Source organism: Ailuropoda melanoleuca, chromosome 14 (assembly GCF_002007445.2).
Source record: "Ailuropoda melanoleuca isolate Jingjing chromosome 14, ASM200744v2, whole genome shotgun sequence".
Lineage (NCBI taxonomy): Eukaryota > Metazoa > Chordata > Mammalia > Carnivora > Ursidae > Ailuropoda > Ailuropoda melanoleuca.
Genome location: NC_048231.1, coordinates 25,348,331 through 25,371,415, shown reverse-complemented (window position 1 = coordinate 25,371,415; position 23,085 = coordinate 25,348,331). Strand labels below are relative to the sequence as shown.

At 35.1% G+C, this 23,085-nt stretch overlaps 1 pseudogene; it reads right to left on the bottom strand.

The window, feature by feature from the left end:
• Positions 1-4,941, bottom strand: part of LOC109490563 — a 48,880-nt pseudogene extending 43,939 nt beyond the window's left edge.
• Positions 4,942-23,085: the final 18,144 nt, after the last annotated feature.

Genomic DNA, 23,085 nt, shown 5'->3' with positions numbered 1-23,085 from the left:
TCACACATTAGTCAATGATTCTTACTTTCTTTCTTTTCTTTTAAGTAAGTTTGCCCATTGTGTTTATATTTATAATTAAAATTTACAACTTTATAATTACAGCTATAAATGTAATAAATTACTGCAGATTATTAAAGAAGATTGTGATTGAGTTAAGAAAGGAATGACCATCTCCACAAAGGCACACTCTTTTTGGGAAAAGAATATCACTTATTCAGAGGAATAAAGACAGCTCCATCATATTAAAGGAAAGAATGAAGTCATTGTCATTATTGCTTTACCAGTTTAATTTGGTAGAAGGATTAATACTTGAGTTACCAAATGGATGGGCTATAATATATCATTTGTTATTAACTCAAAATGGTATCTGAATTCATCCATTCATTCTAAGAGGGAAGCCAGCAATTTATTTTCTAGAACTTCTCTCCAGTACTCCTGTGATTATGCTAATGAACAGCATTTGGAAGGTGGAAGGGAGGAGGGGTCATTATTCTCTGGCTGCAGTTGAGGGAAGACGTGAGTCTTAGGGAGATTCTCAGGTAAGCTTTCCTGAACCTTCAGACCCAGAACCATAAGAAGCTGAGACCTATGGGGGCATCTTCTCTGGGATTGCTGTGCTTTAAAGAGGCTCCCCTGCAAACTCATTGTCAGCTTTCTGATTCTCTCCTGCAGGCAGCTGAGATCATACCCAAGTCTCCCCTGAAATTCTGGCACTTCCTGTTTTTATGACTCTATGACTCCAGCAGCAACTTCCTTGGCATTTGCTGCCCTGGTCCTTTCACAGTTGTGCAAGCTTTTTAACGCATTGTATTTCTGTTTTCTATTTGGAAGAATGAGTGATTTTTCCTTTCTTGAGTGTACGCTCACTGATTCTACAGTGTAATGAGAGATAAATCATTAAGCAGACAATCACAATGATCTTTTATAAAATCTCTTACAGAAACATTCATAATCTAAATGATAACTGTGAGAGAATTACATTATAAGAAGCTCTTCAGTGCAGCCAGAAATATATTATGTGCTCAATAAATGATGGTTGAATGAATGATCGAACAATGAATGAATAAACAGATGAGTGAATCTAGGTGGATAACAAGGAGTGATATGAAGGAACAAGAATGACACTGGAAAAATGAAACTCATTGAAAGTGTGAGTTTATTAGAGGTACTTTAAATTGGCTCACTAACACCCATGCCAAATACTTTCAAAGGTGCCACATCTGGGAAGCAAGGACTATAATTTGCAGACTCTCTAACAGTTCAGATACTGGATGGGATTGAGGTTCTGCCTGTAAGATGCCCTATATGCCACTTTGCCACTGAAGTGCTTGGGAGAGAGCAGAACTTGAACCTCCATGTTTCTGGCCCATGCAGAAGAGAGGCAAGGTGTCTGCAAGCCAGCCACTGTGGCACCAAGCCTTCCACTCTGCAACTCTCTTCATGGAACAGAAGCAATGGCTCCCTGATGGCTATATCTGTGATGTCCTTTGAAGAATTTTCTGAAAGACCAGCCTTAAGTCTATTCCTTAGCTTTTCCAGTAATTCTGTGTTACCCACATTTTTAATATTTATTTTTGTTTAACTAGGATAGATGCCACTGTCTATAATAATAACTTTTCCCAATTCACATGGTCCCCAAACAGAGGTAATACATGGAAGAGAACACAGTAGGACAAAGAATATGGTGTACACAAGGATTCAAGTGGTTTTCTATAACTGAAGAAAAAATGATATGTGGGGGAAGGCAACACATAAGACTGGAGCTTTGGGTGCCAGTTACACTAGACATTTACATCACATTTTGTATTTTTAAAATATACTTCAAGTCCCTCCTTTTCCTATCTATCTATCCTTAGCCAGGTTCATCGTGTTAAATATATATGGATTATTTCTATTGTATTTGCTATGGAAAAAGAAAGACATGAGCAGGAGTTCCTATTAAATGCCAGACATTAGCTAACTAATTTACAGAGGTCATGCAATTTTTTTCAAAGGTACAAATATTAGACCATATCCTTAGGTTTAAAAAAAAAAATCTTGGTTTTAGAACCAGGTTCAACATGACTGACATTCATATATTTATTAATTTATTCAACCAATATTGAATATCAAAAAAGGACCAGACCATGGTACTCTAGGTCCATTGATTTATAAAATCTCCGTAACAAAAGGAAATTGAAAATTCTTCCCAATTGCCATATCTTACTCTGTTTTTCTACCTCAAGATTTAGTATACAGCTTGGGCTGTAGTAGGTCCTCAACATTAATTATTGAATGACTTAATGGAAAGACTTCCCCAACTATTTCTGTTCAAGGAATCTANCAAGGAATCTCTTCTGTTTTGTAGTTTTGGAAAAAAAATATTGTCAATGAAGCATCTCTCATTTTATGTAGTATTGCTGTCTAATCTTTCATAGTCCCCAGGGGCTAAGGCAGTGATTTGCATAAGGAAAATACTCAATATGAATAAGTATATGAATACGTTGGAAAGCTCTTTCAGATATCAAGTCTAACAGGTTAAGACATCAGTGTAAGAGATCATGTAGAGGCACTACCATAAATGAACATTGGCCCGATAATACCTTACCAGACCTTTTAAGACATAACTGCTCTCCTGTGAAAAAAAAATGTATTCTTTCAGAAAATCAGGATGTTAGCCACACAAGACACATGATGGTTGCCAATATCTGCCTTTTCTTATGGTGGTAAAAATTTAGGGAGCTCTGTATGTTTTATATAATACTATTCAGTGTTCTATTAAAGAATATCTCACTGGGATGATTTGGCCAACTTAATTACCCAAAACTTATCACCCTTGATGGAACTGACACAGCTAAATTTCAGGGCCTACAAAGATGAAGACCACTTTAACACTATCCTGAAAAACTGAGTCACAGCTAGATTGAAACCTCCAGGATGAACCCTTCTGAGATATGAAATTCTCATATTATCTTAGTTTTCCTTCTAAACTTCTAGCATTTTCAATAGTGTAGGTATCCAAGAGTATGCTCTAAGTGCCTAATTATTGGAATATTTTCCTTACTCTACTTAATAGTCTTTTATTTTCAGTAATCATAAATAATAAAGCAATACTATTCCTACTGAAAATAAATTGAACTTAGCTAAAAACTGAAGCACTTGTTCACAATTTATATTTATTAAGGGCTTAAAATAGAACATTATGATCAACCTATTTCATTTTCCCTGACCCTTCTTATGAGTCAAAACTCTTGATATTACATGGGATGCAGACATTACTGAGAATAATTTAAGAGCAGTATATGCAGAACATAGGTTTGTGGCCTAACAAGTGATTCAATTCAAGGGAAACAGAAACCACTATCTCAGCCAATAAGCCATTTACCATTATGTAGTATTATCAATGGAAAGGCAACCAAGATATCCATTACATTTTTCTCATTATTAAAGATCACATAAAGAAGTTGCAAGATCCTTTCTTAATCTCTGAATAGGATTGCTTTCTAATTTTTCAACATTTTTATATTTGGGACAATATGATTAATTTCACCTAGAAAAAATGTCATTTTTCTAGTGTTTTAGTCCTCATTCAAAGTATAACCTAAGGGGTTTTTTTGTTTGTTCATTNATGATTAATTTCACCTAGAAAAAATGTCATTTTTCTAGTGTTTTAGTCCTCATTCAAAGTATAACCTAAGGGTTTTTTTTGTTTGTTCGNTCATTCAAAGTATAACCTAAGGGGTTTTTTTGTTTGTTCATTTTTTTTTTGTTTTTTGTCCATGTAATCTGTATATAATAGCAGTGAAGAACTAAATAAAAGTAGACAATAGTCATCCTCTTTTTGTCCCTGCTACTCCAGGAAATGATTGGGCCACCAACATTGTTCGGAAAGCAAGGTTACCAGGAGTATAACAGAGGAAAACTTTCATTTCTTGGGGGCATTGATTGACCAGAAATTCAGACTTTCTTCTAACTTGATTTATTTCCTAACAGAAAATAAGTATTTTTTCACAATCTGTAGAGAATATTTTGAGAAGATAATCCCACCAGAAACTCATAAGCCAGGGAGTTAACAGTGATTCTCACTGAGATTCTTTTCATTTTTCTTTGCTCACTTGTAAGAATTTCTTCTGTATATATGCCTCAGAGTAGAATTGCCCTAACAATTTCATGCCTAGTTCACTCTCATCAAATTTCTCTTGCTCTGTACAGATCAGCTAAATACCTTTGCTAAAAAGTTAAAAGCTATCAAATTAGAACTCCTTTGTTTCCCAACGATCAAGTTTACCAACCTTGTTTGTTTCTGAACTTGTAATATTCACTTCTTCGATTACCCTTAAGGAATGATCTCTCTCCCTTAAGACAACTCCTCTATCCTTTCTCTGGATTCCAGGTCCTTCCTATCTGCCTGTCTATCTATCTATCTATCTATCTATCTATCTATCTATCTATCTATCTATCATCTATCTATCTATCCATCTATCATCTATCTATCCATCGTGTTAAATATATTTCTATACATTTATCTTTGTTTAGTTAGAATACATGCTGTTGTCTCCAATAATAACCTGTATCATCGCCATCATCTGTCATTTATCTATTTGTATATTTATTTTAAGGAATGCACTCCTCTTTAATCTTTGAACTCTTACCTTAGTGTTTTCTTTCTGCATTTAAATACATTGAAAAATTTTATTGCACAATTTCTTTGTTCCTCTTCCTAGGTATCTTCTTTCAGTTGTAATTAAGCTCAGGTTTTTAGGATAGAAAACCTAAAAGAAAAGTGGTTTTCCAGAAATTTACTTCTGTCTTTTGAAATTAAATCTGAAAGCTGATAACCTGGGACTGGTACTGCAGCTCAGTGATTTGGTGATAAATCGTCCTTCCAACTTACTGCAATGACATCAACAGGGTGTAGCCCTCAGCAGCTTGGCCAAAAATAGCAGCTGAAGCTTCAGCCATTGTGTTTCATTCCACGAGACAGGAAGGAAGACAGGACAAAGGAGGAGGACACCAATGGGTGTGTGGCAGCACTCTTTTAAGAAGATTTCCTGCCCATCCAATACAGCCTTTTATAACTCAAGTGCCAGATGTTAGTTACTAAGGTGAAGAGGGGGGTGGGGAAGGTATTCAAATAACCATGAGATTTAACAAATTTCAGGGGTTAATTTTACAGGAAGAAGAGGAGCTATGAAGGTGGAACCTGGCATTCCCTCCCACACTCTTAAAAAAACATTTTTTTAAAAAATTTTTCCTTCCCAACTCTGGTCTCTTGTTTGGCATCCATCTCCACTCCTCCATTAAAACTTCTTGCAAAGGCCATCGGTAGACTCTCTACTACTATATGCCCCCTTTCTCCCCTCACCCACCTAGTGTTCTCAGTAGATACAAGATTGATAATTAACTCCTTCCTGGGGAGCTTCTTTTATGACTCATGGAACAAGATATTTCTCAGCTATGTATACATCTATTTTCTAACTCAGTCGCCTATTCAGGGTCTTCTTTCTCCATCCAAACTTTAAATATTGGAATTCCTCAGAGCCAAGCTCTGGGCACTCTCTTCACTCTACACCTCTCAAAGTCATCTCATTCAATTACACGGTAGTAAGCATCATCTGCAAAATCTTCAAATTTATATCCAGTAGCTTCCCTGACATTACCGTTTAACTCTCTCAGAGACACCTCAGACCACATCTCCTGAGAACATCCACCCTTGACCACACTCGGCTCTACCTAAATTAGATTGCCCCGTCATAATTTCCTATGGTCCTGTGCTCTTCCCTTAAATACATGTTTATGCATTTTTTAATTTAATATTTGTCTTCTTTCTCTCAGCATTAAACTCAAAAGGCAGGGACAAGGGCTGGAGTATAGTGTTATTTAATAAGTATTTGTTGAATGATGAGATGATTTAACCAGTGACATAGAGCAAATGTCACGACGGGCATCTGCAGAAAGTACACAGGGCACACATGTCAGAGGAACTATTTAAAGTTCAAGCACAGGAAATTATGCCATGGAGGAAGGAGTGAGACGTGCAGCAGGACCGGAAAAGACTATTGTAAAAGAAAAAAAAATCAATCATCTTCTCCAGAAAATGGAGTGAAATGTGCCCAGTAAAATAGTACAGGAAACCGAGACCATAAAAAAGGGCTTTTATAAAGATGTGCAGGCTGGGCAGGAAAGTTCTCAGACGCAGATGCTGTGTTAAAGCAGAGTGTGTGAACACCTCATGTGACTTGAGGGAGAGTAAAAGAGCTGACAAATCCGACAGTCGGACAGGAACAGGAGCAGAATCACCGGCCCAGAGCACTCACACCACCTCGCTGTGAGAGGAGACACCTGGGTGGATGCACCCATAGAACATGACTGTGAGTCACCGCAGGGTTCACTTATAAACTGGGGTCCTGGTTTCTGCCTTGAATGATTTTCATGCTCCTGATAACCAGCTTCTTACTTCAAATCCCAATACGGTAATATTTGTGACCTCTTGCCTTTCTCTAGGCAGCTTTGCAAGTGCTTTTTTCATATCAGTTTATTGAATTTTCATAATAAATTCATGAGGAAAGTAGCATTTTTCACTCCATTTTACAGATGAGGAACAGAGACACGAGAACTTAAGTTATTTGCCTTTGGTCACACAGATAATGAAAGGAGGAAACTCTATTTGAATACTTGCAGTAACTGGCCTCTTATTATACTATGCCGCCTTTTACTTTAAATATTTCAGGATTAGTAATATTAAAAACATATAGAAATATTGAAGGATACTGACAAATATTCCAGACAAGTAACGAACTCATCTAACCACATGTTGTTCACTGGACAGCTAACAAAAGATGTGTAGTGAAATGCCATGACTTCTTATCTTCTAACTACTCAACACCTCTCTGTATAGTAGTAAATTTAATAAATACTCATTTAAATAAAGCTAAATATTTAAAAAGCATCCCAGTCAACCAAAAATCAACATCTTAAGTGAATTAGAATGCCAGAACTTTAAAATCTGCTTAGGGAAATAAAATGCAGATTTTTCCCAACATACAATGGGGTTATGCCTTGATAATCCCATCATAAGTTTAAAATACAAGTAAAATTGCATTTCAAACACCTAACCATAGCTTAGCCTAGCCTACCTGAAGTTTTTTTTTTTTATTTGTTTGTATTTTTAGATTTTATTTATTTGTCAGAGAGAAAGAGAAAGAGAACACCAGCAGGGGAAGTGGCAGGAGATGGAGAAGCAGGCTCCCCGCTGAGCAAAGAGCCCCACAGGACAGGGGACTGGATGCCAAGACCCTGGGATCATGACCTGAGCTGAAGGCAGACAATTAACAGACTGAGCCACCCAGGCGTCCCCCTAGCCTACCTTAAAAGTGCTCAGAACTCATATCAGCTTATATTGGGCAAAATCATTGAACACAAAGCCTATTTTATAATGAAGTGTTGAATACTTCATGTCATTTATTGACTACTCTCCTGAAGGTGAAAAACAGAATAGTTGTATGGGTACAGAATGACTGTGGGATTATTGGTTGTTTGTCGCATGGTGATTACCTGGCTGACGGGAGCAGCCACCGCCCAGCACCCTGCCACACACATCACTGGCCCCGGAACAGATCTCAATTCAAAATTCAAAGTATGGTGTCTGTCTACTGAATGCACATCTCCTTTACACCAACACAAAGTCGAAAAATTATTAAGTTGAACAGTCACAAGTTGGGGACGGTCTGTATAGTAGTCTCATAAAACAAGGAATAAGCCAGAGAATATACCATAAAAGGACTGTAAGCTATGGACAGTCATCATTAAACAATTAAAGAAAGAAGACTCCAAGTCAAAAGGAGAACTCAGGGAAGTCACAGCTGAGTGAGGATTTGAGCTGGTTTTACATCAGAGGTAGATTCAGATATGCAGAGAGAAGAAACAGTGGGGAGGAATACATGAATTATCACCATGCCTTTTTCCGCGAATTAAAGCAATCCAAAAATAAAAAGAGGTTTGGTTATGAAGTTAAACATCATTTTAGCTATGTTGGCTGCAGAGCTGTATCTGATACAAATAAGAAAATGTAATACTTGTAGCAGTTATTACACTTTGCATTTATATAACAGAAAGTAAGAGGTTCCTTTTACTTTGTCTACAGGTTTTTTTTTAATTCTATATTATCAAAGATTTAATGCGTTTTAGTTTTTTTGGTGATAATTAGACTGACCATATGCTGGGTCTATTTGCTCTTCTAGTTAACCTGCCTTCAGTGGAAGGGAATATCAGCATGAGTCAAAGACACGGCCACAACGGGGCAGAGGACATTACCCACTGTCTTATCAGAGTAGGTTTTCCTCTCCACCCTTTTTCTCCACCATTTTACAGGATTTGTAAAGAGGAAATGTTGGCAATACAGGGTTTATGATCATTTGATTTTCAAATATTCAAAAGTTAACATTAATTTTTCTCATTGGCTATGAGATTTCCTTTTTCTTTTTTTTTTAACGTGTGAGATTTTCTTAATTCCTATGAATATCCTTGTGAAAGAATTGTAAAAATTAGGCAACTTGAGATTTGAATTGCATCTGTCTGCCCTATAGGATAATGGTTCATGAAGACATGAACCTGGTCACTGCTGTAGGCCCAGCATATACTCAAAATATCAAAGGTTGTCAGTGGGTATTTACTGAACTTGAAATAAAACCAATTAAAACAAAGCAAGAAAGATCTTAAAACCCCTAACACTTTGCCCTTTTCAAAACTGAGGGCAACATATATATATTTTTAAATGAAAGGAATTCAAATACAATTAAGGTAAATTTAGTGGCATGAATGTCAAGATGGCATAAAAAATATCAAAATAGAGATGCATCTTGAAAACTGTGACTTAAATTTCTCATTTCATAAAGGAATCAGAAACCCAGCGAGAAAAAAAAGACTTGTTGAGAAAATACACAAATATGTGTGCAGAGCAGAGATTACAAATCGGCATTCTTTTTGTATTCAACATGTCATCAAATATATGCAGTCCTTTGAGCTTCACATAAATTTAGCTTTATTCACAGCTATTGAGATGGGAGTCACATATTCTATCTGCTTTACCTGGGGATACTAGGTGAGAGGTTTATATTTTTCCTACATGCCTGACTTTGAGCTCCGCATATATTAAAATAATTCCACTTACAGATCACCTCACCATCCTATGTGACTGTCCTGTTCAAATCCAGTTCGGGCAGCTATGAAAATTATTCTTTGTTTGATTTCTCCAATCCTTTCTCTTCTCCACCCACTCTCTTCTCTTATTCTTAATTTCTCTTTGTTTATTATGCAGAAGAGTTTATGTATCTATTTTTCTTCTACAGGTGAAACCTGCTACCCCCTCTAGTCTCCATCTCCAAATATTTAGCTAGGTGTTCTGCAAAAGAGAAATCATTCTTTTTTTTCTCTCTCTCTCTAAAAAGTAACTGTTATTCGAGCTCATAAAAGAATAGATTTTCACCTAAATTCCATTTCTTCAAATTGTGACCAAAAATAGAGTTATCCTATAGACTTCACATCATTTTAAAAAAGAGAATTTTCTGCCTTTATCAAGATAAGATGCAGTCTAAAAAAGAAAGTTACAAAAATGAAAACCACTACTGTGACTATTGAAAAAAGTCTCTCTCCTTGTCAGAAATCTAATGGACTTGGCAAACACACATGGGTCTAATTTATCCTTAAGGATGAGACTTGTAGCCCTTTATTAATTTCCACATTGTTTCTGTATATGTACAATGGAATTTATGCTTTATTTTTGAAAATATAATTCATACGGCTATAAAATTCAAAGGATATACAAAGATATTAGTCAACATGAAAGCTCATGACACTTCTCCACCCAGCATCACCAGCATATTGCACAACTCCAAGTGGCATATCACATAAAAGACCATGTGAGTGTGATCACTTAGAAGACAACTTCAGCCTCAAATTGGATGTGACTTCACACCTGACTCCACTTCCAAGAGGAAACTGCTAATTTTATTTTATTTTATTTTATTTTATTTTATTTTATTTTATTTTATTTTATTTTATTATTTATTTATTTGACAGAGAGAGACAGCCAGCGAGAGAGAGAACACAAGCAGGAGGAGTGGGAGAGGAAGAAGCAGGCTCCCAGCGGAGAAGCCTGATGTGGGGCTCGATCCCAGAATGCTGGGATCACGCCCTGCTGAAGGCAGACGCTTAACGACTGTGCCACCCAGGCACCCCGGAAACTGCTAATTTTAAATCAGCTTTAAAAGACATAATTTCTGCACAACAAACTAAGACCATTGAAAATGTACAATTTGATAATTTTGATGAATGCATATAAACATGAAGTCATCATCCCATTCAAGATACAGAGCATTTTCTTTTCTCCAGAAGTTTCGGTCTGCTACTTTTCAGATTGTCCCTCTCATAACCATGAGCCCTAGTTCAACTACTAATTGGCTTTCTGTTACTTATGATTTTGCTCTTTCCAGAAATGCACATAGATGAATTTAGGATATGTTTATCTTTTGAATCTAGCCTTGTTCACTCACCATACATTTTTTAAAAGTATTTATTCATATTAGTGAATGCATCAGTAGTTTGCTCCTTTAGATAACTGGTGAGTATTCCATTGTATGCATATTTCCAAGTTTGTTTATCCATTCACCTGTTTATGGACATGGTGTTGAAATTTCCTTTTGGGGGCTATTATAAATGAAGCTTCTATAAACATTCAAATAGAAGTCTTTGTGTACACATATGTTTTCATTGCCTTTTGGTAAATAATTAGGAGTGAAATTGAGGAAAGATAAAGTACCATTTAACATTTCCACCAGAAACATGAGGATTTCATTTGCTATCCCTAATACTGCCTTTAAAAAAATTATTTATGCCCTTGTAATGATTTACTAATTGGTAACTAATTTTATTTCAATTTGCATTTCCCTAATGACTACAGATGTAATACACATCTGTATATGTGTTTGGGGACCATTTATATATCTTCTTTTGTGAAGTCCCTATTTAAACCTTTTGCCCATTTTTACTGGATTATTTTTCATTTTATTATTGAGTTATATATATTGATTTATACATTCTGGAAAAAGTTCCTTATCAGATGTATGTGTTGTATTTTTTCTCATTCTTTGGCTACCCTTTTTTTTCTTTAACACTATAATTCAAAGGGTAATTTTTTTTATTGACTCCAATTTATTGATACTTTTGTCTCTATGGTACATGCTTCTTTGTGTTTTATCTAAGGATACCTGAACCCTCTTAAGATTGCAAAGATTTTTCTCCTAAGTTCCCTTCTAAAATTGTATGCTTTTAACTCTTACATTTAGGTCTATGGATCAGTTAATTTTTGTGTATGATGTGAAGTAATGGTTGAGATTCATGTTTTCCCCATACAAATGTACAACTGTTCAACATGATTTGTTAACGAAACATTTATTTTTTCAACACATTGCCTTGGAACTTTTCCAGAAATCAAGTTACCATTAGCGTGTGAGCTCCTTTCTGGATTTACTATGCTGTTCTAAAGATTCTTTACGTTAATCCTTGTCCAAAGATCACATGTTCTTGATTATTGTGGCTTTATAGTAAATCTTGATATCAGGTACTACATGTCTTCCAAATTGGTTCTCCTTTTCAAAAATGATTTTGAATATTTTATGCCTTTTGCACTGCTATACATTTTTAAAATCAGCCTATCAATGTTTACAAACAAACAATACCATGATTTTAACTGGGATTACTTTTAATCTATCATTCAATTTAGGAGGAATTGTCATCCTAACAATAGAGAGTTCTTTATTCCAAGAATACAGTAAATCTCTACATTAACGATGTATTTAATGTTAGCCAGCAGAGCTTATCATTTTCATTTTTTTTTCATTTTCAGTGTAAAATTCTTGTGCATATCTATTTTAATTTATCCCTAAGTATTTCATATTTTGATACCATTTTATTTGGAATTATACTTTTATACTTTTTTATTTCTTTTCTAATCATTTGTTATTATACCTAGAATTATTTATTTATTAATTTATTTTTAAAGATTTTATTTATTCATTTGACAGAGAGAGAGACAGCCAGTGAGAGGGGGAACACAAGCAGGGGGAGTAGGAGAGGAAGAAGCAGGCTCCCAGTGGAGCAGGGAGCCCGATGCGGCACTCGATCCCAAGACCCTGGAATCACACCCCGAGCCAAAGGCAGATGCTTAATGACTGAGTCACCCAGGCCCCCCCTAGAAATATTTATTTTTGGATGGTAACTATATGCCTTTCAGTCTTGCTAAACTTACTCTCTGGTAGCTTTTTGTTTAAAGATTTCTTAGGCTACTTAATGTGATCACTTATGCCATCTATTAATAAAGAAGATTTTACTTGTTTCTCTCAATCTATATGCCCCCCCCCCTTTTTCTTACTACAATTACCAGTACCACCAGCACAATGCTGAATAAAAGAGAAGACAGGGTGTCCTTGCCTTGTTCTCAATGATGGTGGAGGTAGGGGGAGGATGGTCTTCAGTCTTTTACTGATAATTATATTACCTGTGGATTTTGAGATACTCTTTATGAAGTTGAGGAATTTCCTATCTATTTTAGTTTACTAAAAACTTCTATCATAAATGAGCACTGTTAAATACTTTTCTTCATTTATTGACATACTCCATTTTTTTTCTGTTTTAGTCTATTAAATTTTTAACATGCACTAATTAATTTTCAGATATTAAGCAAACTGGAATTCCTGAAATAAATCCCATTTAATCATAATGTGTAATTCCTTTTATTTAGTGTTGGATATGATTTCCTAAAATTTTAGTAAGGATTTGTATATCTATGTTTATGAGAAATTTTGATATATAGTATGCTTTTCTTGTCTTAATCTAGTTTTGGTATCAGAAGAACACTGACCTCATAAAATAAATTGGGAAGTATTCCCTTATTCTGAATGATATTTTAAGCTTGGTATTATTTCTCCCATAATATTTAAGGAATTTCACCCTTGAAAATATTTGGGTTTAGAATTCTTTCAACTATTATTTTTACTTTTAATTTATTTAATAGATATAAAGCTATGGTAGACAGAATAATGACCTCTCAAAGATGTCTACATCTTAATTTCTGGAACATGTGAATATGTTACTTTACATGGCAAAAGAGAATTAAGATAGCAATTACTAATCAGCTGACTTTAAAATAGGAAGATTACCCTTATTATCTGCTTAGACTGAATGAAATCATCATAGTCCTAAACATAGAAGAGGACGGTAGAAAAACCAATCTCAGAATGATACAATCTGGAACAAATTCCACTGTTCATTGCTTGACTTAGAGGACAGATGAAGAGAATGAACCAAAGAATTCATGCGTCCTCTGGAAGATGGAAAAGACAAGGAAACTTCCTTACAGCCTCTTGAAGAACGGCAGCCCTACTGACACCTTTGTTTCAGTTCAATGAAACCCATTTTGGACTTCTGACTTCCAGAAGTACAAGATAATAAAGTTGTGATGTTTTAAGTTGCTAAGTTTGTGGTGATTTGTTATACCAGCAGTAGAAAACTAATATAAAAGTTCTTGGTATTTTCTCTTTCTTCTTATGTGAATTTTGGTTAAGTGTGTCTTTCCAGCAATTATTCATTCTATGTTGTCAAATTCATTGTGTGAATCTATTTATAGTATTTATTTATTATTTTAATGACTATGGTTACATAGTGGTATATCTTCTTTATTTCTAGTGTTGGTATTGTTTGTTCTCCCTCTTGAACATTCTAGCTAGAATTTTATACATATATTTTTAAATTTTTCAAAGAACCACCTTTATTTTTATTGATTTTTTTCTACTACATGCTTTTCTTCCTGTTTCATTTCTTTCAGCTCCTTATTAGTTATTTTCTTCCTTTCACCCGAGTTTAATTTGATCTTCTTTATTCTCACTTCCAAAATGAAAACTTGGATCTTCAACTTTAACAGTATTATTTTTCTGAATGTAAGAATTTGAAGTCATACATTTTCCTCTAAAGATCTGTTTTAGCTGCATCACACTAGTTTTAATGTATTGTGCTTTCATTATTATTCAGTTAAAAAATATTTGCTAATTGCCTACATGTTGTCTAGAAATGAGTTAACTAATGTCTACATATTTGGTTCTTTTCAGGATATTTTATGGTCTAATATAATTTTATTGTGATCAGAAAACATGCTCTAACATTTCGAGCTTTTGAAATGAAATCTATTAAGACTTGTTTTATAGCCAATCACATGGTCTCTCTTACTGAATTTCTATATGGGATTGAAAGAAATGTTCTTTCTGCAGTTATTGAGTGTGGTTTTCTATAAATGTAAATTAGGTTAAGGGAGTTGGTAGTGTCATTCATATCTTTTATATCCTTACTGATTATTTTTCTAGTTAATGTATTCATTACTAAATGAGCAGAATTAGTCTCCAACTATCATTGTGAATTTGTACACATTTTTATTTAGTTTTGACAATTTGGACTTTATTATTTTTGAGGCATTTTTATTAAGCTCATATATATTTATAATTGTTATGCTTTCAGAATATAATGATCCTTTTACTGTTTTTAAGTATTCACTTTTTCTCCTGCAGTGCTTCTTGTCTCAACGTTGATGTTTTGTGATATTAATATAGTTGTCCGGAGTTAAGATGGTAGAATAGTAGGGGACCCTGGGCCTGCCCCATCTCTTGAATGCACTTGATCAACATGACATCATTTTGAATAACTAGGAAATTGATCTGAAGATTAAAAACATTCTGCACATTTGGAGGGAGAGAATGTGGCAGATGTGAGGTTTGGAGATATGAATTGAGGGAGAGAAAAGCCATGGTGTCATGGAGGGGAGGGAGACAGGATGGAAGCCAGGGAGAGAGAAGAGAGCAGGACAGAGAGCAGCATGTATGGTTTGCACAAGACACTGTGGTGTGGGGATCCCATGGGTGACACTGAGAAAGAACATTCCCCTTCCTGGAGTATATTTGGAAGAGGGTATATTGTCTCTCCAAGAACAAAAGACCTGTACAGGGCGCCACTGATCAGCCATTCAACAGCAGGGGATAGAGGCATGTGCAGAGGGCAGATAACCCAGTTGCAGCTTTTCCCCTGTGCTTCACCATAGACTCCAGGCACCTGCATGGCCATGGGACTTCTTTTTTGGGACAGAATGGTGCTGGGCAAGCACAGCAAGGCTCTCCTCCAGGGGAGTGGAGCAGGTCTGTGTCTTGCTGGGTCCTTTAAGATTTGGTGTTTTGAAGCCCAACTGCTAGCCAGAGATAAAACACAGGGGAACTATGGCACCAGGCATGCCAACAGCCCAGACACAAATAGGTTGAGGGCAGGAATCTGATGAAAGCTTGGGTCACAGGAAGGGAGGTTGCTTGCTTTTCTGTGAGGGCCTCCTGAACAGCAGCAGCAGTGAGTTCCCATCCTCAGGGACAAGAGGGCAGTGTGACACCATCTTCCAGCCTGCTGCTTGCGTTGGACTTCAGAGAGAAACACAGTGCCTCCAGTGGAGGCTAAAGTCACTTACGTCAAACCCCGCAACCCTGCGTCTGGCAGGGGCATTTTTACTAGGGTGGTCTGACTGTGAGCCAGCCAGTGGGCCTCTTCCTCTGAAGACCAACACAGGCCCCCTGCATGTACCAAATCTACTGATCACAGAGTGCCCCAAAGTGTCAACTTCAGTCCTGTTGGAAACAGGACCAGTCTTTCTTTTTTCTTTTTTTCTTTCTTTCTTCTTTCTTTCTTTCTTTCTTTCTTTCTTTCTTTCTTTCTTTCTTTCTTTCTTTCCNCCTGTTGGAAACAGGACCAGTCTTTCTTTTTTCTTTTTTTCTTTTTTCTTTTTCTTTCTTTCTTTCTTTTCTTTCTTTCTTTCTTCTTTCTTTCTTTCTTTCTTTCTTTCTTTCTTTCTTTCTTTCCTTTTTCTTTGGAATCAAGCTTATAGTTTTTTGTTTGTTTGCTTTTTTTGTTCCTTTTCCTTTTCTCTTTTTTTGGATCAGGCTTTGTTTGCTTGTTCATTCTTTTGTTTGTTTTATCAGGATTATCTTAAATCAAAGCACACCTAGTTAAAGGTCCAAACACTCCTGACTGCAAGCAAGGAGGAATTCTGCAGAGGACTGGCCTGTGGGAAAGAGCAGCCAAAACAAAACAGCAGAGTGCATACAGCATACACCAGCAACATTTCCTGAAGGACTAGGCCCTGGACAGTGTAAGACCTCTTATAAATACAATATTACTCTCAGGAGCAGGAAACAAAGCTTTCATAACATGCAAGAGGCAGAAACCTAGACATGATGACAAGATGGAGGAATCCTTCCAAAAAGAAAGATCAAGAAGGAATCACAGCCAGGGATTTACTCAAAACAAATATAAGCAATTTAAGTGAACAAGCACAACAATCATAAGATAACTAGCCAGGCTTGAAAAAAGCATAGAGGACCCCAAAGAAACCCCTGCTACAGAAATAAAAGACCTAAAAATGAGCAAGGCCAAAATAAAAAATGTTCTAACTGAGATGCAAAACTCACTGGATGTTATCACAATGAGGATGGAAGAAGTAGAGAATTGAATAAGTGATACGGAAGATAAAATTAGGGAAAATAATGATGCTGAAAAGAAAAGGGAAAGAAAACCATTAGAGCAGCGACTCCACAAAGTGTAATAATGTCTATATCATAAGAATCGCAGAAGAAGAGCCGAGAAAAGGGGCAGAAGATTTATTTGAACAAATTATAGCTGAGAACTTCCCTAATCTGGGGAAGGAAACAGGCATTCAATTCCAAGAGGCACAGAGAACTCCCCTCAAAATCAACGAAAACAGGTCAACACCAAGACATATCATAGTGAAACTTACAAATGCAGAGAATTCTGAAAATAAGTAGGGACAAAAGTTCCTTAACCTACAAGGATAGACACAAAGTTAGCAGCAGTCCTAGCCACAGAAACTTCATTGGCCAGAAGAGAGTGGTATGATATATTCAACATGCTAAATGGGAAAAATATGCAGCCATGAAAACTATACCCAACAAGACTGTCTTTCAGAATAGAAGGAGAGATAAAGCATTTCCAAGACAAGAAAAAACTGAAGGAGTTCATGAACACTAAAACCAGACCTACAAGAAATATTAAAGGGGACACTTTGAGCAGGGAAGAGAGATGAAAAGCAACAAAGACTAGAGAGGAACAGAGACAATCTACAGGAACAGCAACAGCCAATACAATGGCACTAAATTCATATCTATCAATAATTATTCTGAAAGTAAATGGACTAAATGCTTCAATTAAAAGACATGGGATATCAAAATGGATTAAACAAAAACAACAACAGTAACAACAAAACAAGACCCATAGATATACTGCTTACGAGAGACTCATTTCAGACCCATAGATACCCCAGATTGAAAGAGAGGGGGTGGAGAACCAACTATCATGTTAATGTATATCAAAAGAAAACCAGAGTAGCCATGCTTATATGTGATAAACATGATTTTAAACCAAAGACTGTAATAAGACATGAAGAAGGGCACTATATCATAAAGGGGTCTATCCAACAAGAAGATCAAACAACTGTAAATATTTATGCCCCCAACTTGGGAGCACCCAAATATATAAATCAATTAATACCAAACTTAAAGAAACTCATTGATGATAATATACTAATAGTAGGGAACTTTAACATCTCACTCACAGCAGTGAACAGATCATCTAAGCAGAAAATCAACAAGGAAAAATGGCTTTGAATGATGCACTGGACCAGATAGACTTAACAGATATATTCAGAGCACTTCATTCTAAAGCATCAGAATACACATTCTTTTTGCGTGCATATGAAACATTCTCCAGAATAGTTCATATACAGGTCACAAACCAGGTCTCAACACACAGGAAAAGATTGAGATCATGCCACACATATTTTCAGACCACAACATTATGAAACTTGAAGTCACCAAAAAAAAAAAAAAATCAGAAAGACAACAAATACATGGAGGTTAAAAAGCAGCCTATTAAAGAATAAACGACTTATTCAGAAAATTAATGAAGAAATTTTAAAAAATACATGGAAGCAAATGAAAATCAACACACGACAGTTCAAAATCTTTGGGATACAGCAAAGGTGGTTATGAGAGGGGAGTCTATAGCAATACAGGCCTTCTTCAAGAAGGAAGAAAAGTCTCAAATATACAACTTATCCTTACATCTAAACAAGCTGAAAAAAGAAGAGAAAAAAAGTGAAGAAGTGAAATAATTAAGATTAGAACAGAAATAAATGATATAGAAATAACAAAAAAAGAATAGATCAATGGAATTCAGAGCTGGTTCTTTGAAAGAATTTACAAACTTGATAAACCCCTAGTCAGACTTATCAAAAAGAAAAGAGAAAGGACCCAAATAAATAAAATCATGAAAGATTCTGGAAGAAATGGATACATTCCTAGAAATATAAACTGAAACAGGAAGTAACAGAAAATCAGAACAGACCAATAAACAGCAAAGTAATTGAATTAGTAATCAAGACTCCCAACGAACAAGAGTCCAGGGCCAGATGGCTTCCCAGGAGAATTCTACCAAACATTTATTCTATTTTTTTCTACATTTTTTCTACCAAATATTTAAAGAAGATTTAATATCTATTCTTCCAAAGCTGTTCCAAAAAAACAGAAATGGAAGGAAAACTTCCAAACTCATTCCATGAGGCCAACATTACCTTGATTCCAAAACCAGACAAGGACCCCACTAAAAAGGAAAATTATAGACCAATATCCCTGATGAAGATGGATGCAAAAATTCTCAACAAGATACTAACTGAATCCAACAGTACATTAAAAGGATTATTCACTGTGATCAAGTGGGATTTATTCCTGGGCTGCAGGGGTGGTTCAATATCCATGAATCAATCAACCTGATACACCATATTAATAAAAGAAAGGATAAGAACCATATGATCCTCTCAATAGATGCAGAAAAAGCATTTGACAAAATACACCATCCTTCTTGAGAAAAACCCTCAACAACGTAGTTATAGAAGGAACATATGAAAGACCCACAGCTAATACCATCCTCAATGAGGAAGAACTGAGAGCTTTCCCCTTAAAGTCAGGAACAGGACAGGGATATCCACTCTCACCACTGTTGTTCAACATGGTACTGGGAGTTCTAGTCTCAGTAATCAGACATCAAAAAGAAATAAAAGACAGGGCACCTGGGTGGCTCGGTCAGTTAAGAGCCCAACTTTTAATCTTGGCTCAGGTCATGATCTCAGGGTTTTAAGATTGAGCCCTGCATCAGGCTCTACACTGGGTGTGGAGCCTGCTTAAAAGTCTCTCTCTCCCTCTCCCTTTGCCCCTCCCCCCAAATCACTCTCTCTCTTTCTTAAAAAAAAAAAAGGAAAAGAAAAGAAAAGAAAAGAGAGAATAATAAGAAGAAATTAAAAGGTATCCAAATCAAAAAGAAAGAAGTCAAACTTTCACTCTTTGCAGACAATATGATACTCTATGTAGAAAACCAGAAAGACTCCACCAGAAAATTGCTAGAACTGATCCACAAATTCAGCAAAGTTGCAGAATATAAAATCAATGTACAGAAATCTGTGTATTTCTATACATCAGTAATGAAGTAATACAAAAAGAAATCAAGGAAATGATCCCATTTATAATTACATCAAAACCCATAAGATATCCAGGAATAAACTTAACCAAAGAAGCAAAAGATCTGTACTCTGAAAACTATAGAACTTGTATAAAAGAAATTGAAGAAGACACAAAGAAATGGAAAAACATTCCATGCTCATGGGTTGGAAGAACAAATGTTAAAATGTCTATACTACCCAAAACAATCTATACATTCAGTGCAATCCCTATCAAAATAACACCCACATTCTTCACCGAGCTGGAACAAACCATCCTAAAATTTGTATGGAACCAGAAAAGACCCTGAATAGCCAAAGTAATGTTGGGGGAAAAAAAAACAAACCCCAAAACTGAAGGTATCACAACTCTGGGCTTCAAGGTGTATTAAAAAGCTCTAGTCATCATGATAGTATAGTACTGGCACAAAAACAGACACATAGATCAACAGAACGAATAGAAACCCAGAAATGGACCCACAACTATATAGTCAACTAATCTTTGACAAAGCAGGAAAAAATATCCAATGGAAAAAAGACAGTCTCTTCAACAAATTGTGTTGGGAAAACTGGACAGCGACATGCAGAAGAATGAAACACTACCAATTTCTTACACCATACACAAAAATAAGTTCAAAATGGATGGAAGACCTAAATGTGAGACAGGAAACCATCAACACCCTAGAGGAGAACACAGATAGTAACCTCTTTGACCTAGACCATGGGAACTTCTTACTAGACACATCTCTGGAAGCAAGGGAAACAAAAGCAAAAATGAACTATTGGGGCTTAATCAAGATAAAAATCTTCTTCATAGTAAAGGAAACAGTCAACAAAACTAAAAGGCAACCTATGGAATGGACAAGATATTTGCAAATGACATATGAGATAAAGGACTAGTATCCAAAATCTATAAAGGACTCATCAAACTCAATACCCAAAAAACAAATAATCCACTTACGAAATGGGCAGAAGACATGAACAGACATTTCTCCAAAGAAGACATGCAAATGGCTAACAGACACAAGAAAAAGTGTTCAACAACACTCATCATCAGGGAAATATAAATCACAACCACTGTGAATATTACCTCACATCTGTCAGAATGGCTAAAATTAACAACACAGTAAACAACAGATGATGGTGAGGATGTGCAGAAAGGGGAACCCTCTTACACTGTTGGTGGGAATGAAAACTATTGCAGCTACTCTGGAAAACAGTATGGAGGTTCCTCAAGAAGTTAAAAATAGAACTACCCAACCACCCAGCAATTGCACTACTAGGTATTTATCCTAAGGATACAAAAATACTGATTCAAAGGGACACATGCACCCCAATGTTAATATCAGCATTATCAACAACAGTCAAATTATGGAAAGAGTCCAAATGCCTATTGACTGATGTGATTATACGTATGTATAATCACATCAGTGATATATATATTCTACGGAATATTATTCAGCCATCAGAAAGAATGCGATCTTGCCATTTGCAATACTTGTATAGAACTAGAGTGTACTATGTTAAGTGAAATAAAGTCAGTCAGAGAAAGACAAACACCATACGATTTCACTCATATCTGGAATTTAAGAAACAAGACAGATGAAATATGGGAAAGGAAAGAAAAATAAAATAAGATAAAAACAGAAGGGAGGCAAATCAAAAGAAACTCTTAACTCTAGGGAACAAACTGAGGGTTGCTGGAGGAGAGGTAGGTGGCAGGACAGGCTAAATGCATGAAGGGCATTAAGGAAAGCACTTGTTATGATGAGCACTGGGTGTATTATGTAAATGATGAATCACTAAATTATACTCCTGAAACCAATACTACAGTATTGTTAACTAACTTGAATTTAAATAAAATCTTGGAAGAAAAAAGGAAAACATAGTTGTTCTATTTTCTTGAGTTATTTGCATTCTATATCTTTTTTCATTCTTTTGCTTCTAGTCCTTTTTTATCTATGTATCTAAAGTGCATCTTTTGTAAATAGCATGACGTTTGTTTCCCCCCTCTTTTTTTTAAAAATTCCATTTTGGCAATTATAAAAATGGCAAAATTTCTGAATAATTTGGAACATGGTTTATTTAGGTCTTCTAACTTGCCATTGGTGTTCCATTTGTCTCATCTTATTTTTCATTTGTGCAACGTTCCTACCTTCTTCGGATTACTAAATATTTTTTTGTATTTCATATTAATTACTCTATTAGATTTCTAGTTATACTATTATAATTTTTAGTGGTTATTCTAGAAATTATAATATACATCCTTAACTTACCCTAACTTAAGAGTCTTAAATTAGGCAAGGACTATGAATTTGTATTTGTATGTGCACCTAATTTATTTTTGTTAATTTCTTGAAGTCTGAAATAAAGTTGATGTTAAAGAACATAGTAAAAAATGTAAAATTAAATCCAATCCAAAGCCATTTATATATTATAACAAATTTCAAAAGAAAACAATAAATACAAAATTCAGAGAAATAATACATGGCATTGCTATTTTAGTAACTGAGAAATGTGTTCAAAATGCAAATATTAGAATTGATACAAAGTATTGGATGTGTATCTACCAGTAGCTATGGCCAGAAACCCTATATTTGACAGAGAACACTATCCATAACTAATGTAAGGAGCCATAAAGGTCAAAATCAATATTCTAATAAGATAATTATAACCTGTAATTAAATAGAATTTTAAAATAATGCACAATTGATGGTTTTGAATAAATATTTGATTATTTTGAATAAAACATCAACGTTGATATATATTTCTTTTTTTAGATTAAAAAGAGGGAAACAATCTCATGTGTTTTAATCAAAGTACTTGATTCTTCCTACATTCTTTAGTCTAAGAGTATAAACATGAAAATAGTTAACTTATTTTTATTCTTATACTGCTTATTAATTTAGTATTTACCTATGCAAATATAATTACTCATTTATACAATTTACAAAACTTTACTTAAAATGTCTTAATTTTTTTTTATCTTATTCTGACATTATGGAAATATAAACATACCATTTTAACTTACAACTCAGAAAAATACACTTGCACTAATCCTAATTAAAAATCTAAACCCAAATTCAATGTAAAAGATGTGGCTTACTAAAGAATAATGATAAACTAAAGAGGGAGCAAAAAACCAATATTTTATGTTCTCAAAATCATTACACAATTATGGATAGTAAGAAGAAAGATTTAATGAACAAATACATGAGAAACCTATTTCTAAAAAAGCAATAATTTAAAGTGCTCTGATGCATTGTCATTCCAAATAAATGAACTATTCCTTTTCCTATGTATATCCTTTTAGTTAGTTTTTTATACGTATCTTGTGAGGTAGTCAGACACCCTCACTTTATTGATGAGAAAACTGAGAAACACATAATCATACAATTAATAGTCTGTAACACTACGTTCAATCTCCATTATTTGACCCTAAGTTCATTGTTTTTTTAAGTGAG